General features: G+C 36.0%; 1 protein-coding gene across 1 annotated transcript in view; it reads right to left on the bottom strand.

Moving 5' to 3' along the window:
* Positions 1 to 16,566, bottom strand: part of LOC150095678 (sorting and assembly machinery component 50 homolog B) — a 40,735-nt gene extending 24,169 nt beyond the window's left edge. The window contains exon 1 of the mRNA XM_090410145.1: positions 16,448 to 16,566. The gene's annotated coding sequence lies outside the window, so the exon portion shown is untranslated. The remainder of the gene's footprint in view (positions 1 to 16,447) is intronic.
* Positions 16,567 to 16,798: the final 232 nt, after the last annotated feature.

The following is a 16,798-nucleotide window of genomic DNA, read 5'->3' as shown; positions in this document are numbered from 1 at the left end:
TACTAAGGGGAGAAATAATTTAAGTATGAATAAAATTTTTGGTGATATCTCGTGCGTAGGTAATAGAAGAACATAGATAAGAGGAAATTATAAAACTTACTAGATAGAATAAAAATCGTAAAATGGGACACAACACTTTCAAGCTGTCATTGAAAAATTATATCAGCATTTTTATATCTATACTGTTAGAGTGCATACACTCAAAGGTTTTTGTGACTTTTTAAATATGGAGTACAAGATAGTGTTAGGGCACTCAAAAACATGATGGTTGTCTCTGTACCCTGCTCTCAAAAGGATGAATGAGATGTACGAAGTTCTCAAATCATATGTTCTTTCACTTGATAAACCACCATTGTTTCTAAAAAATTTCTTTAGTAATCCAGTTTCAGAGCTAATAGCCACATTTCTAGAATGACGATCTGAAATGTTTCATGAAACAATTTGTGCAATTGAAGGTGAGAAAGTTACTCTTGCTGAAACAAAATCCATTATTGAAAGCTTCTTAGAGAAACTTCAGCAGAGACGAGATAATGATTTTGAAACAAGGAAAGAATAGTCCTTACTGAAGGCATTAATTGAAGATGGACTCATCACTTAGAATTATGGTAATTATAAAAATGAATTTTATAACACCTATGTAGAATACATCTAAGAATGGTCTTCTGACACTCTTACTTTTGAAAGTTTGTCTTGGATTTTATTGAAGAATCCAGAAGCCAGTCTCAGTTGGAAAAGTGTGCAGAAAAGTGTAATAACTATTGAAGAGGTCTTCCCAAACACAAAAATCAATGAAACTGAACTGTTATGAGGTGATGATCTTGAAAAAGGCAATTACAGAGAAGAAAGAAGAAATTAAAGCAAAATCTACAGGAGAAATTTGGTATGAATTATTCAACAGTGTGGGAGTAAATGAATTAATAAATTTGAAGAAGATTGTTGAGTTCTTCTGCTGCATTCCTGGCACAAATGCTAGTATTGAAAGACTGTTTTCCCGGATAAACTCCTTATGGACAAATGAAAATAATAGGTTATGTGTAGAAACCATGAAAGCTATGCTCATTGTTAAAGTGTTTTTCAATAAGGACTGTGTAGAATTTCATAACTTGGTAAAACATAATCATTCTTTACTTGAGAAAATACAGTCATCTGAGAAGTACATCACAAGCAAAGATCAATGATTTAGTATTGTTTAAAGTTCAATTTTAAGATTGCTATAATTAATTAAATTCTTTTCCCTTTGCTGATGTTTGTAAGAAAAGCAAAAAAGATTTGTTGGTTTATTCAAACCAAAAGCGTCCCGTATTTTTTTTTCAAAAATATATAAACCCTAGTCTTGGACCAGAGGATGTTGTGGGTTGTCTCTATCCCATGCTGAGCCAATCCAGACTTATCGGATTTGTTGTGCAGAATGTATGATTGATATTCTGGAATTCTTTTTTCTATAGAGCATCCTGTTTGCCCAAAGTTGGACGGATTGCAGTTACAAGGAACTTGATACACACTAGGCAGAGACACAGTTGAGCATTTATCTTTAGAAGAGGAGAAATAGGTGGATATTTTGTTAATAGGTATATAAGTGGCTGTTAAATCATATTTCTTCAGAATTCTTGAAATTGGTTCTGAAATCCTGGAAATATATGGAATTGGAACTCGATGTATTGATTCTTTGTTGTTCTGGATTGGATTGTAGGAATCGAACAGATGTTGTGTACTTTTTTCAGAGAAGCCATTTAATTTCATGTGATGTTTGATAGTTGAAAGTTCTTTCTGTAATTCATGAGGAATTGAACAATTAGTTCTAGCTCATCGGATTAAACATTTTATGATTCCTGTTTTTTGATAAGGATGATGAGCAGATTGTTTGAGAATATAACATCCAGTGAAAGTGGGTTTTCTGTAAACTGTTTGTTGTTAGAATACCTGAAGGTGAACGGATGAGAAGGATGTCTAAAAAGGATAACTTGCTGTCTTTTTCAATCTCCATGGTAAACTTAATACAAGGATGTAAGGAATTGATTCTGGCTAAAAAGGAAGGTAAGGAATCTCTGTTATGAGGCCACACTGTAAAGATGCCTTCTATATACACAGGGCCAGCGGAAACGGGCATGCAGAGCATGCTGTGCATGAGGGCGCTGCTATGAAGGGGGCACCGCCGCCGGGGCATGGTTCATAAGTTCATTTTTAAGAAACAAAATTTTTATCATAAAAACAAAAAATTCTTAGAATGATCAATATTAAAATAAATAAGGCCAGATACACCTAATAAAAATTTTAAAAAATTGTATATTGCCGTCTTTTTGATTAGCCGGCTGTTTACAATTTTGCAGCAAATGCTTGCCTGTAAAATGTTGTGTCTACTGCAGTCTATCTAAAGTGAAACGGTGAATGGTTTTTATGCACAGAAACGAATTTTTGTACAAAACATTTGTTGCTAGTTAACCAGTCATATGGTACGCATTTCAGTAGGCTACTGACAGTAGCGGAGTGCGGACTATTATTTCGTCTCTGTGTCGTGTTGTGTAATAATTTCTTGTGGGTATAAAATAGAAATGGAATCAAAAATTAAAAAAAAAGTTGTCTGGTGCACAAAATCATAAGCATCGTGATGCGAAAGAAGCAGATATTAAGAAACAAACTGGGGCTGTTAATAAATTTGTTAAAATATTAAAATATTCTGATGCAGATTGTAACCAACTCGATACATCAGAAATCAGAGTTGAAGGACCGTGCACATCATCCAGTTTTCATGAAAATACTATAGCAACTATTGAACAAGATAACAAGATGCATGATTTAGGTGAAAAACAGTTAGGAGAAGATTTAGTTGTAGTTGATCGCGAAACTAACACATTGTTAGTCTCTGTAAATTTAAAAGATCCAGGTGAATGGGGAAATATTGATGAAAAATTATGAGTTGTTTTAATTGAAATGGGGCCTGTTCAAAAGAAAAATATAACATATCCCAGAGATACATATGGTCGTAAATTTGGCGACACATATTATAATAGAAAAATTAAAAGCGGGGAGCTCGTGCCAAGAACATGGCTCATTTATTTTGAAACTTTAAATTCTGTTTTTTGCTTTTGTTGCAAACTTTTCGCACCTACTGAATCAAGTAGTCTTGTAGAAGGTTATAACGATTGGAGAAATGCAAGCAACTTTGCATAGACATAAGACTAGTTTAACTTACATGAAAAATTTCTTAAAATGGAAGGAACTTGATAAAATTTAAAAAAAAACAAAACTACTATAGATTGCCAGACTCAAAGCATGTATGAAATGGAAAAGAAACATTGGACGAGTGTTTTAGAATGCTTGATTGAAATTATAAAATTCCATGGAAGCCAAAATTTAGCTTTTAGCAGAAATTAGTCGAACTGTTTGCGAAGTTTGATCTCGTTATGGAAAATCATGTTGAAAGGGTCCTACAGTGAAACAATAGAGTACGCTATTTGAGTAAAGACAGTCAAAATGAAATATTGGAAACTTTAAGTAACGCAATCAGGGATACAATTTTATTATCAATTCGAAACTCTAAATATTATTCCATAATTTTAGACTGCACAACTGATGCAAGTAAAACAGAACAAATGACCATTATTACTATTCGCTTTGTTTCCTGTGACAATTGAATTGTCAAGATCAGGGAAAACGTTTTTGGTTTTGCAGATATATCAGATTCCACAGGACGTGGTTTATGTGCAACAATAATGGAACAACTGGAAAAATGGAACATTCCCATTGAAGACATGCGAGGTCAAGGGTATGACAATAGGACCTGTATTGTTCAACCTTAATATCAATGATATTGTCAATGGATTGCAAGGGAATATTCAGTTGTTTGCAGATGACGTGAAGCTGGGAAGAGTTATCAGTAATAGTGCAGATGTGGCAGCCCTGCAAGAGGATTTGAATAAACTAGACAGATGGGCAAATGAATGGAGTTTCAGTTCAATGCAGCAAAATGCAAAGTCTTGAGGTTTGGGATCCGTCGATGGGAGGATGCATACTCGATTGGAGGAGCTGTACAGGAGGAGGTAGGGGAGCCAAGAGATCTAGGGGTGATGATTGATAGAAAACTGAAATTCAGGGAGCATATTGCAAAGGTGGTGAGGATAACTAAGAGGATTGCTGCAATATTGAGAAGGACACTGACCTGCAGAAATAAAAGAGTTATCATTCCATTGTATAAGACCCTGATCGGACCACACTTAGACTATTGTTCTCAGATTTGGTCCCCATGATTTGAAGGGGATAAATTGACTGCGAAAAGGGTACAGAGGGAGATAACAAAGATTGTTTCAGGATTGCATAATATCAGTTATGAGGATCGACTGAGGGAATGTGGACTGCAGTTTGGTGGATAGAAGGAGAGGTATACGATCGAGACTTTTAAACTGTTGAGAGGCAGTTACAGGGTAGACATTGGAGAGTTCTTTCACTTGGTGGAACGGCGAGAAGGAGCGATGACAAGGGGCCATCCCTGGAAGTTACGAAATGAGGCTGTGCGCAAGAGGGTGAGGAGTGGTTTCTTTGCATGGAGGATGTTAGAACCTTGGAATGCATTGCCTGAGAGAGTGGTTGGAGCGGGAAAGGTCAATGGGTTCAAGGAGTGGTATGATAAACTTTGTGTTTCCTAAAAACGACCTCCCACGATAGGTCTTTTGACTCCATGGAGGCCTGGATAATAATAATATATACTTGGTTTAATGCTTTATCCAAGTGTAAGCAAACAAAATTTGTGCCTGAAATATAATCAAAACAGGGTAACTCATATATAGAAGCTAATGACTTCACATCACTTGCCTTAGTATCCCATAAAGCAAAGCACATATCCTAAATGTTATGTATAATGCTATGTATTATGGGAAGGGTCACCCAGACCAGTTGACCTTTATTGAGGTCTCGTCAGTGGGAACCAGACCCAGAGGTCTTGTGATACCACTTCAACTTTACTGACTCCAAGGGTGAAGCAAGATGCTTTTCATATTCCCTGCTGTCTGAATGGATACAGTGAAGGAAAAAAGTTTATGAGCAATATGCTTGCCCTGAGAGGGCAAGTGGATTATAGATCATTTCTTGAAATCAGGATGGCTTTAGGTCTTTTGTGTTTGTACAGATCCGTTTCATCATAGTCAGCAGCTTGTTGCACTAGTGGATTAGGATGTGTAGATGTTTTAGGAAATACTTTGCTGCAAGAGACTGAAGGAAAGAGTATATATAGGGGATGTCTGTGTCCCGATGAAGTCTAACATCTCTGACAAACCATGGGGCGTTCAAAATCATATGAAGGCACTTGTTTTGCACTCACTGCAGTTTGAGGATATTAGTATCAGCGGTATAGCTCCATGCTGGCAAAGCTTATGTGATTATAGGACGAATCATCAGTTTGTAGAGGAGCAGTTTGATTCTGGTGTGTAATTTACTGTTTCTGTTTATTAGGGGATAGAGCTGGGCGATGGCTTTTGATACCTTTGCACACAAGTCCTTGATGTGGTGGTTGGTGATACTACTATTGAAGTAATGCAAAAGTCATATTTTCATATACGAGTTGCCAAAAAGTGTCACACCCTATTATTAAAATACTCTGGATTAGAGATAGTTGCTGGAAGTGTTTCCAATTGGTTATACTATAAATTAAAGATACCAAGAAATTATATATTTGGTTTAATCCTTTAGATGAAAGTTCCAATCAAAGCACTGGCATAGAGATTATTCATCAAATTCTACTGTAGCACGAATGTTTTGCGAGTTTTTAGAAGTAATTTTCTTTACTTCATTTGCTTATTGGGAGATGAAGTAGCTTGTAAACAAAAAACACTTTTGTTACTAGAATATGAATTCTGAATTATCTAACTCTTAGCTTACTGATGGCACTAAATATATTATAGATTCAGAACTTTTTGTAGATGGGAATTGAAAAAAAAAAAAAGTATAATTGCCTTTTGCAGAAAATGCAAGATTTGATTTTTTTGCCCCTTTGAAAATCAATTTCCAGTGAACTTATTTATTTGTAACTATTACAAGCGACAAAAACAGGAAAGGAAGTTGGAGATTGCAACGAAAATCAGTTACATGTTAAGGCACACTTTGCGGAGCTGCAGTCTAGATATACAGGATGATCAAAATTAAAGTACACCTGATCCAGTTTCTACACAGTTTTGAAATAACATGTTTGACAAAGTAATCCTGTTAAGTATATATGAAGTTTTTTTTTTTTTTTTCAAATTTAAGTTTATTATTTTAACAAAATTTATTATTTTTAATTTATTATTTTTTAATATGTTATTTTCATATTGTGTCCATAATACATATTTTCATGATGTTCATCTAAATTCAAAAATGAAATTTTATAAGAAATTTCCAAGTTTTCTGAGTTGCGTTAATTGATTTCTAGCATTATTACAGTTAAATCGAAAAAATAAAGGGTTTTTTTTATATTAAGGTATAGGTTACAACTTTTATAACATGATTTATTTAACTAATTGAAAATATTTTCTGACTTGACAGAAATGACGGATAAAACAACTGAAAATAAGCGAGAACAAAACAACTTCTTTAGAATCAAAAATAGAAATCTTGGACTGGCTTGCAAAACATGAAGGTCCTACATCTGCTGGCAAAAGTTTTAATTTGAATGAAGCTACGATCCAAGAAATTCAAAAAGATGAAAACACTATGATGGATGGATGAAAAAATTTGTTTTTTAAATAAAATATGTAAATTTTCTTTCTTTTACCAAGACTACTTATTTTTGAAGTTTCTTTGAAGTTGTGGAGGCTATCTAACATTTTTCTATATACAGTACATACTGGATGCTTTTTTATACAATACTCTTTGGAACATATATACAGTGTAAAAACAGGATTGGGTGTATCTCTTTTTTAAGGCCTTGTGCAGCACCACCCAGTGATTGATCCAAATGCTGTGAAACTTTGCAGGAATACATTGTTGCATCATATGGAAGTGATATCTGAAAAAAAGAAAAAAAAAAAAATCCAAAATTACCACCTAGGGCATTGTAAACATCAAATGCATGGAATTTGCATATCACACAACTCGGCAGGTGCCAGGAGGGTTTAAAAAGACGGACACAGGATTTTTCCTTCATTCTAGTTGTTAATACCATCCACAATGGTGGTATTATCCTTGGCCCAATGTGCTTTGCGCATGAAGCTGTAGAAATGGAATCATTGGGAGTTAGGCAGAGATCACAAACCAATCAGTTTATAACAAGTTAATGAAGTTGTTACTGCCATTGTGGAGAAGGCTATGAATGACTACATTGGTTCCTGCAGTACACATGCTGTAGACCTATGGATGTACCTTACATTACTGTCTGAAAATTTCTATGGAAGATTCTGCATTTCTACTCATTCAAGATAAGCCTGACACAGGAGTTGCATTCACAGAACTTTGAAAGTTGACTGACATTCGCTTTAACATTCCTTGCTGGAGTGGAATTAGACTTTGTGTGGCTGTGGATGTTTTTGTGGGAAGATGAAGCTCACTTTCACCTGAATAGAGTTGTGAACACCCATAATTACGGGGTACGGGCTACGCAAAACCCCACATGCAATCCAACGAATTGCTTTGCATTCACCCAAAGTCAGGTGCAGGTTTACAGCTTCGTTTATCATTGGAACATTCTTCTTTGAGGACATTTGCCAGTCGGATCCTGTGACCTGCTCAGTTATTGCCAAGAGATATTGCGATATGATAAACAATTTTGTTGTACAACAGCTACAGCAGCACCTGTGCATGGATTCAGTCATTTTCATGTAGGACGGGACACCTCCACATATTGGTTGATCTTTCAGGACGTTCTTCGAGAATATTTCGCAGAATCCAGAGTGATCAGCCATGTGTTTCCCACTGCATGTTTGCCTCGTTCACCTGTTCTGACCCTGTGACTTCTGGTTCAGGGGATTTCTACTAGACAGGGTTTATTGGAATCATCCTGATAACGTGCTAGTGCAGAATACAGCATAACACAGACATGTGCAACATCAGTCCTAACCAGCTGCGTTCTGCCATAGAACTGCGCAAAAGATGCAGTTTGTGGCATACTGGGAAGGGCAGCACACTGAACAGTGTAATCTTTGAATGGGAGTGAATAAAAATGTGTTATTGATGCTTGTGTCACTTTTCTCCTTCTTACACACACAGAAAACTTACATCTACATTCGATACATCATACAGTGCCCCTGGTGGTGAAGTTTGGAATTACTTCTTTTTTTTTTCTCTCAGATATTGCTTCCACATGATGCATAATATATTCCTGCAAAGTTTCAGTATTTGGATGATGGGTGGCATGCCACGAGGTCTTGAAACAGAGATGCTTTAATTCTGATCATCCTGTAGAATAAGAATTTAAGTAAAATAACTGTTTTCAAACCTATAAGAATTATTTCAATGAAGCTTTAATGCAATGTTTAAATTAGAAGGGCAGAAATAATAATCCAATCAAGGAAATGAGAAATTAGGAAGATCACCCTAGGCATTCTTATTATGAACAAGAATAAGTGCCAAGTGGTTTTCAGAGTACAAAATAACCTTTGATAAATTAACCACTTATTAGTGGTTAATTTATCTCTCTTCTGTTGTGTAGCTGAATGAAATAAAAAATATACACATTAAATGTACAAGTTTTGTGAAGACTATATTTGGTAATTTGAAGTGGTTCACACTTAACTGATTGTGACAAAGAAGCATCTCATCTCAACTGTTGCTCATTATGATGAATAGTAGTTCTAGATACACTTAATGATAAGAAAAGAGAAACAGCTGTTTTCAAATGTGACAACAGGACAACCATTCTTTGACATGGTTTGATTCTCATTACAATGTGACAAGTCTTTATACATGTTTTTTCAAATGAAGGTTAGTTAGCTGAGGTAAGCCAGTTTCATATGCACATAGAATGGTTTGTTTTTCCCAGAAACCCAAAAAACATTTAAACCAACCAGAGGACAAATGCAAGATAAGAATACAGTGTAATTTGTTGTAATAAATGATGCAGGATAGACAGTTGATCATGCAATGATGTACAAAGTGATCTTCCACAATGGGTCCTGGAAGCAAAGGCAGAGAGCAGAAAATAAATTAGTAAATAACAAACCGGTAAGTGCATAGTCATGAATCGGTTTGGTATCTTTTAAAAAGTGTTTAGAATTTTCAGGCCATATTTAGGACAGCACTCTCATGAAAGATGAAAAGCTGGGTTGAATTTACACAAAGTGCCTTAGACAATAGAAATATAAGATCTGATAATGTTGGAGTCTTGACAAGTAACAGACTGATTTGGAGGAAAATTATAGATAGGAAGTTAGTAATGATGTAAATTTTTCTTGTAGTACTATCATATCCTGTACACCCCTGGAAGGTACATGTCAGGAATTTGATGATGATGAAGTTGGAAGAAGATTTTAATGGGAATAAAAAATTCTTACATGGATTAATGAAGAAATGCAAGAAGCAATGAGAAAGGTTTTTTTTTTAATAAATGAAGATAAAAATCCTGTGACTAGCAGAAGAGAGATTAAGATGATGTAACAACATTACTGATGTATTAAATGCAGATGAAAGCCATAATGAAATCAACTGGAATGAATATGGTGACTGGCAGGAGAGAATGGAGAAATAGGTTTGGCAGAGGTTGAAGAAGCATTAAAGAAGAATGAAGAATGGAAAATATCCTGGGAGAGGTGATTTGCCTGTTTAAATGATCAGCTTCTGATCATTCAGGATTGAAATTGCTGTAAATCTTTAGAGTGATCTGGAAAAAGGTGATACCTGATGATGATCAAGGGGATTATTGTTCCAATATATAAACAAGGTTCAAGAAAGGAGCGTAATAACTATAAGAGGAATAACACTATCAGTGTGCAAAGATCTATGAAAGGTAAGAGCAACAAGGATAAAGGATAAAAGCAGAGAAAGGGCTAAGAGAAGGGCAGTTTAGCTTTAAAAAAGGACACTTAAACTGGATTTAAAATCCAGTTTAGCATTTTTTCTGATACAAAATATACACGTTAAATGTACAAGTTTTGTGAAGACTATACTTAGTAATTTGAAGTGGTTCACACTTAATTGATTGTGACAAAGAAGCATCTCATCTCAACTGCTGCTCATTATGATGAATAGTAGTCCTAGATAAACTTAATGATAAGAAAAGAGAAACAGCTGTTTGCAAATGTGATTTGGACACATTCAGAAGAAAAAACTGGACAAGTGGAGCAGTGTAATACAGAATTCTGGGTTATATATTTTTCCACTACATGGCAAGCAACAGCAGGAATAATTATGGCAGATTAACAGTTGCAAAGGATATAGTGGAATTATCGAATGAGTACTTTATCAGCATATATCATACTGGTATAAGTAATCCAGTGCAATATATACAAGAGAGGCAAGTATTAGGAGAATTGGAAGTGAAAGAAACAGATGTGTATCAGATGTTGTTTGGTTTAGATGTGAATAAGACTGTGGGAATGGATAACATATCACCAAGTATTCTTAAGGAATTTGCACCACAGTTGGCTATGCCCTTGAGTTGGATATTTAATGAAAGTCTTGCAGTGGGTAGGGTTCCTAAGGAGTGAAAAGAAGTCAAAATAGTACCACTCCACAAGCATGATTCTAGGACAGAAGTTTCCAATTATAGACCAGTCTGTATAACTACAGTTGTAGTCAAAGTGTTGGACAGATTGGTTAGGAATAAAATACAGGAATTGTATTGATGGACATAGCATTATTTATTATGTTCAGCATAGATTTGAAAAGGATAGGTCCTGTTTTAGCAATTTACTTGCATTTTATGATTGGGTAACAAGTGTGTTAGATAAGGGAGAATCATTATTACTACCACCCAAGACCCCATGGAGTCAAAGACTCATCTAGGAAGTCCTTTTATCAAATACACAGCTCATCATACCGTGTTTTAAACACACTCAAATCTCTGTAGACACCGCACTCTCAGGTAAGGCATTCCAATCATTCACAACTCTGCATGAAAAAAACCTGCTGCTCCCCTACTCACACCCTCCTTATACAGCTTCCAAGGATGACCTCTGTTTCTCCCCTGATCTCCTACTTTCTGTAGAACCTCTCCAGTTGATCCTATAACAATCCCTTAATAACTTGTAGGTCTCTATCATATCCCCCCTCCTCCTCCTGTCCACCAGACTCTGCAAGTTGCATCTTCTCAATCTTTCCTCATACTCGACATTCCAGAGGTTAGAAACCACCTTAGTCAGTTGCCTCTGGACCCTCTCCAACATCTCTTCATCCTTCTGAAAACCAGGTAACCAAATCTGGGAACAATAGTCCATGTGTGGCCTAATCAAAGCCTTATACAATGGAACAAGAATCTCCCTACTTCTACAAGCCAGTGTCCTCCGCATCATTCCCAGAAACCTTTGTGTTGTCTTCACAATTTTGGCTATGTGTCCCCTAAATTTCAGATCCTTATCCATTATCACCTCCAGATCGCTTATTTCTTCCATCTCCAACAATATATTCTCACCAAGCAAAAATTCTGCATCCCATTTTTGTTTTCCAAATTTTAAAACCTTACATTTTGCAACATTGAACTCGCATCCCCATTTCTGTGCCCAATCACTCAATTTATTCAAGTCTTCTTGAAAGGCCACAACATCTTCACTACTCTTTATGGTTCGTCCCAACTTTGCATCATCTGTAAACAACTGAATATCCCCATCCAAATCTTCGCCAATATCATTAATATACAAGTTAAACAGTAATGGACCTAAAACAGATCCCTGAGGCACACCACTAGTAACTTTCCTTTTCCTGGATATCGCTCCCCCATGCACAACTTGTTGATGCCTATCAGATAGCCAGTCTCCAATCCAATGCACCAATCTAATATCCAATCCCATCCCCTCCAGTTTGACTATCAACTTATCATCGGTAATCTATCAAAAACCTTTGCAAAATCTAAGTATATTACTGTGTATCCTTCTCCTCTGTCCAAGGAAACAGTCACCTTATTGTAATAAGAAAGTAGATTACTAAAACATGATCTTCCCTTTAGCAAATCCATGCTGTCCATTCAAGATAATACCATTGTTGTCAACCCAATTCTGGATCCTAGTTCTCACAAGCTTCTCCAACAACTTAACTACAACACCTGACACACAGATAAGCCTATAATTTGATGCTTGATTTCTATCACCTCCTTTATGAAATGGCACAATCTTGCCCTCCTTCCACTCCTTAGGAACTTGACCCAGTGCAAGACTCATATTAAAAAAATATGTCAAGGCTGGCGGCAACTCCCTGGCACATTCCTTCAGAATACGTGATGATATATTGGAGCCTCGATAGAGTAGTGTCTGCAGCACTCACTTGCTAAGTGAAAGGATCCGAGTTCAAATCCAACAAAGGATTTTTTTGCCAGCCTTGTTGGCCAAGTGGTTAGATTATCTGCTCTCCAGCCAAAAGGCTGCGGTTTCGAATCCCGCCGTGGGCATGGATGTTTGTGATTGTCTGTGAAAATACTTGTAATGGTAGTGGACGGTAGATGGCGTTGGTGTAGATGATGGTTGTAGTTGCCATTCGTTATAGTTGGAGTAGTGGAGACAGAGAGTTGGAAAGTAGGTGCCCTCCCTCGATGAGTCAAATGACTCCCTGGAGGTGTCACGTAATAATAATAATATCATCAAGTCCTACAGCCTTATTTACATCTAGTTTACTCAACTCCCCATACACCTCTTGCTCACTTACAGTCAGTCTCTTCTCCTCATCAACTGCTCTCAATCTCTCCATGACGTCACATTCACAAGACTGAAAGACCGTTATGAACTGCTCATTAAGTATCTCCACCACACCTTCTGCAACAGCTGTCTTTATACCATTTTCTCCAATCACTGTCATCCTTCCATAATCATTCTTTCTTTTGCTGGCTACATATCAAAAGAACTCCTTAGGATTCTTTTTTGGCTTCATTAGCTAACTGCCATTCATACCTCTCTTTAGCTACAGAGATATTCTTATACAGTGATATTCTTAGACTTTGCAAAAGCGTTTGATAGATTACCACATGATAAGTTGATACAAGCTGCAGAGGATGGGAATAGATAGTATATTGGTTAGATGATCAGAGTTTGGTTCTCTGAACGATACCAGCAAGTTGTGAATGATGGAGCAGTGTCTCAAAAAAGGAGGGTAACCAGTGGTGTGCTTCAGAGTTCTGTTCCTGGTCCCCTGCTGTTTAACTTGTTTGCAAATGATATATCACATGGACTGACTGGAGATCATCACTTATTTGTGATGATGCAAAGTTGGGGAGAATTATATAAGTAGCACTACTGATGTTAATTCCCTTCAGGAAGATTTAAATAGACTTTTTACTTGGACAAAAGAGTGGGGTTGTAGTTTTAATATCAACAAGTGCAAGGTGTTGCATTTTGGAGTGCAGAAATATAAGACTGCGTACTATATCGATGGTGCCATACTGCAGGAAGGGGATGAGATCGGAGATTTTGGAGTGATAGTTGATAGTAGACTGAAGTTTAGAGAGCATATTGCTAGTGTTGCAAAAGCTGAACATCATAGTGCTGCTATGATAAGTACTCTAACATGTAAAGATAAGGAAGTGGTTGTGTCACTGTATAAGGCACTGGTCAGATCACACTTAGACTACTGTGCTCAGATCTGGTCACCTGGTTTTCAATGTGATGTGATGTGATGTGGTGTGGAGACATTGGAGAGGATCCACAGACGAGTGATTAAGACAATATCAGGAGTTTAGAATGCTGGCTATGGAGAGAGGTTGAAGAAATGTGGATTGCAGAGTTTAGCAGATAGGAGGAAAAGAGGTGATATGATAGAGACATTTAAGTTAGTAGGAGGATGTTATCAGATTAATCCAGAGGGGATTATAAAAAGAGTAGAAGGTGAGAGGGGAAGAACCAGAGGCCATACCTGGAAATTATGTAACAATGTGGTGAAGAGGAGGTGTGAGGAGTAGATTCTTTACATGGAGAATTGTCAGTGAATGGAACACATTACCAGAATGTGTTGTTAATGCAAGGAGTGTTAAGGATTTAAAGATTCTACATGATAAATATGTTGTCAGTTGAATGAACCTCCTATAATGAGGATGTCGACTCCATGGAGGGTGCAATAATATTAATAGCAAGATGAGTAAGAGAATGATGTTAAAGAAAAAATGCACAAGTTAATGGTATGTATTAGACTCAATAGGCAATCTTTGAAGAGAAGTATAACAAATTTTAAATATTTGGGAAGTGTCCTTTCTAGTGATAGAAGTTTACATCAGAAGACATCAAGGAGAATTTCACTGGACCAAAACATTTTTAACAGTGTAAGTGGTCTACTTTGGGACAGTGAGGTCCCACTGAAATGTAAGCTTTTGGTGCTTATAGAAAGTTCCAGAGACAGATAAGAGAGTATTTAAGAAAGACGAACTGGATCAGTGTTCATGAAAGAATATAGGAGGGCAGAAAGAAAAGGATCCACCTGATCTGACAGTTTGTTAGAACAGATGATAATTAGAGAAATGCATTTTAACATACAAAGTTATTATGAAAGTAAAGCTGCTTAAGTTTCAAAGAAATTGTTTTGCAACATAGTTAGAAAACAATATTTATTGATTATTTCTTTTTTAATCCATTATTATTTAACAGAAATGTAAGCTAGCAATGTCTAACTAATAGTTTCAAAAGTGGTCAAAAATTTATGAAAATACATGTTAACTCCAAAGCAGACATACATCAAAATGACAGTCCATCAATCCATTAACTACGATCATCATTTACACCAATACCATCTACTGCCCACCACCACCACTAGTATTTTCACAGACAATCACAAACATCCATGCCCACAGTGGGATTCAAACCCAAAGCCTTTTGGGTGGAGGGCGGATATGCTAACTGAACCGCGTCGCTCGAATTAACAGATCACAAGTTGTTGATTATCTTTGTGGACAACATACCTATATATTTCTGCATAGTCAAGAATCGTATGGTTTGCAACCAATACATTAAAAAATAAAAAACCCACTAGGTTTTGCACATATTACCAAGTTCTACATACAGCCAGTTATCAGTTTAATCTTTTCTTGTCAATCTTTCTTTCGTTTAATAATAATATACATATATAAAAAAAAAAAAAAAACGTTTTGGGGCTATGCGAAATACATATGCCATAACGTAATTCGTCTATTATTTGCCACTAGCAATACTCAATGGTCCCATTAAAAAAAAAAAAAAAAAAAAAACCGAATATATATATATATTAGGATAACCAAGTTATTTATAAACTTGGTCATTTTAACTCCTAATCCCAAGTATGTAAACAGTTAAGTTTGCACCTGAAACAAAGTTCAAGTCTAATGATGGTACAACACCAGGGCAACTCATTGCAAAGGTGGGTAAAGCTCTGATCACTATTCTTAGTATTTTCCCATAATGTAAAGCACATCTCACTAGAAGATGTATACTGCTATGCATTATGGGTGGGGTCACTACCCAGACCGGTTTCGACCTTTTTTGAGGTCTCCTCAGTGAGTAGCTAGACCCTAAATACCAAGGTTATCCCCAAGCTAAAAAATTTATTACATATGGACAGAAAAAATTACCAATGAAGATGTCTTAAAATCCATTGGCAAAGCTAAACATCTTGTACAAATAATCAAGAAACGAAAAACATCATATCTTGGCCACATCATGAGAAACAGCAAATATACCTACTTCTACAAACTATTTTGATAGGAAGAATTGGTGGCAAAGGAACTAGAGGGAGAAAAAGAATATCATGGTTTGACAACATCAAGACGTGGACAGGAAAGAGCAGTGCACAACTGCCCAGATTAGCACAAGAGCGCAGTTTGTTCGCCAAGATGGTCGCTGACCTTCGATAGAAGATAGCACAATAAGAAGAAGATATATATATATATATATATATAACGTGGTGAGAGAGCCTGTGTGCGCGCGTAGACCTTCGAAATTGTATTACAGCGGGAAAAATAGGCTCTCCCCTTTTAGGAGGCATAAAATTAAAAGTTCCAACGCATTTCTTAGGAAAGTGAGGTGACGAAATGAATAACCTCGTGAATTTTTAGCCGATGATTTTAGTGATACCATAACACATAAGCTTTTCACATTGAAATCCTATCAGGCAGAAATGTAATCACGTTTTGGATTGATTCTGTAAGTTTATCGCAATAACGTCTACATTTTGTAACTGAGGACAAGTAATACGACAAATTATTAGTCGGTGGCCTTAGTATTCATAGTCTGATGAAAAGACTGGCTAACAGATTATATATATAGTTTGCTTATAAAGCGAGTCATGCCTATACTAAATTAATAATACAATAATTTCAAAAAGTGCATATATATATATATATATATATATATATATATATATATATATATATATATAACTTATTCACCTCAAACGACCTTACACCTCTCCCTTGTATCTACACATTACAACTACTCTCTGCAAACTCCACCTAACATTTCATGATATTCATAATCGAAACTACATTGCCAGATTACTGTTTCCCCACCATTTTATTTTTAAAGATAAATTTCAAATTTAATTCTGTATTTATTTGAAAAATATAAAAAATAAGAAACCTGAAGTTGTTTAAATTAAAAGTTTATTTTTACTACTATTAATAGAAAATCATCATAGAACAGCGATCGGCAACCTTTTCAGACTCGCTGGCCACATTCAACTTTTATTTTTAATAATCGAGTCGCAAGGTTTAATTAAGCGAAAATAGTGAGTGAAAAAA

Source organism: Typopeltis vanoorti, chromosome 20 (assembly GCF_054136105.1).
Source record: "Typopeltis vanoorti isolate ZY-2024b chromosome 20, IOZ_Tvanoo_1.0, whole genome shotgun sequence".
NCBI lineage: Eukaryota > Metazoa > Arthropoda > Arachnida > Uropygi > Thelyphonidae > Typopeltis > Typopeltis vanoorti.
Note: the sequence above shows the minus strand (reverse complement) of the source record. Positions and strands in the feature narration are given on the sequence as shown.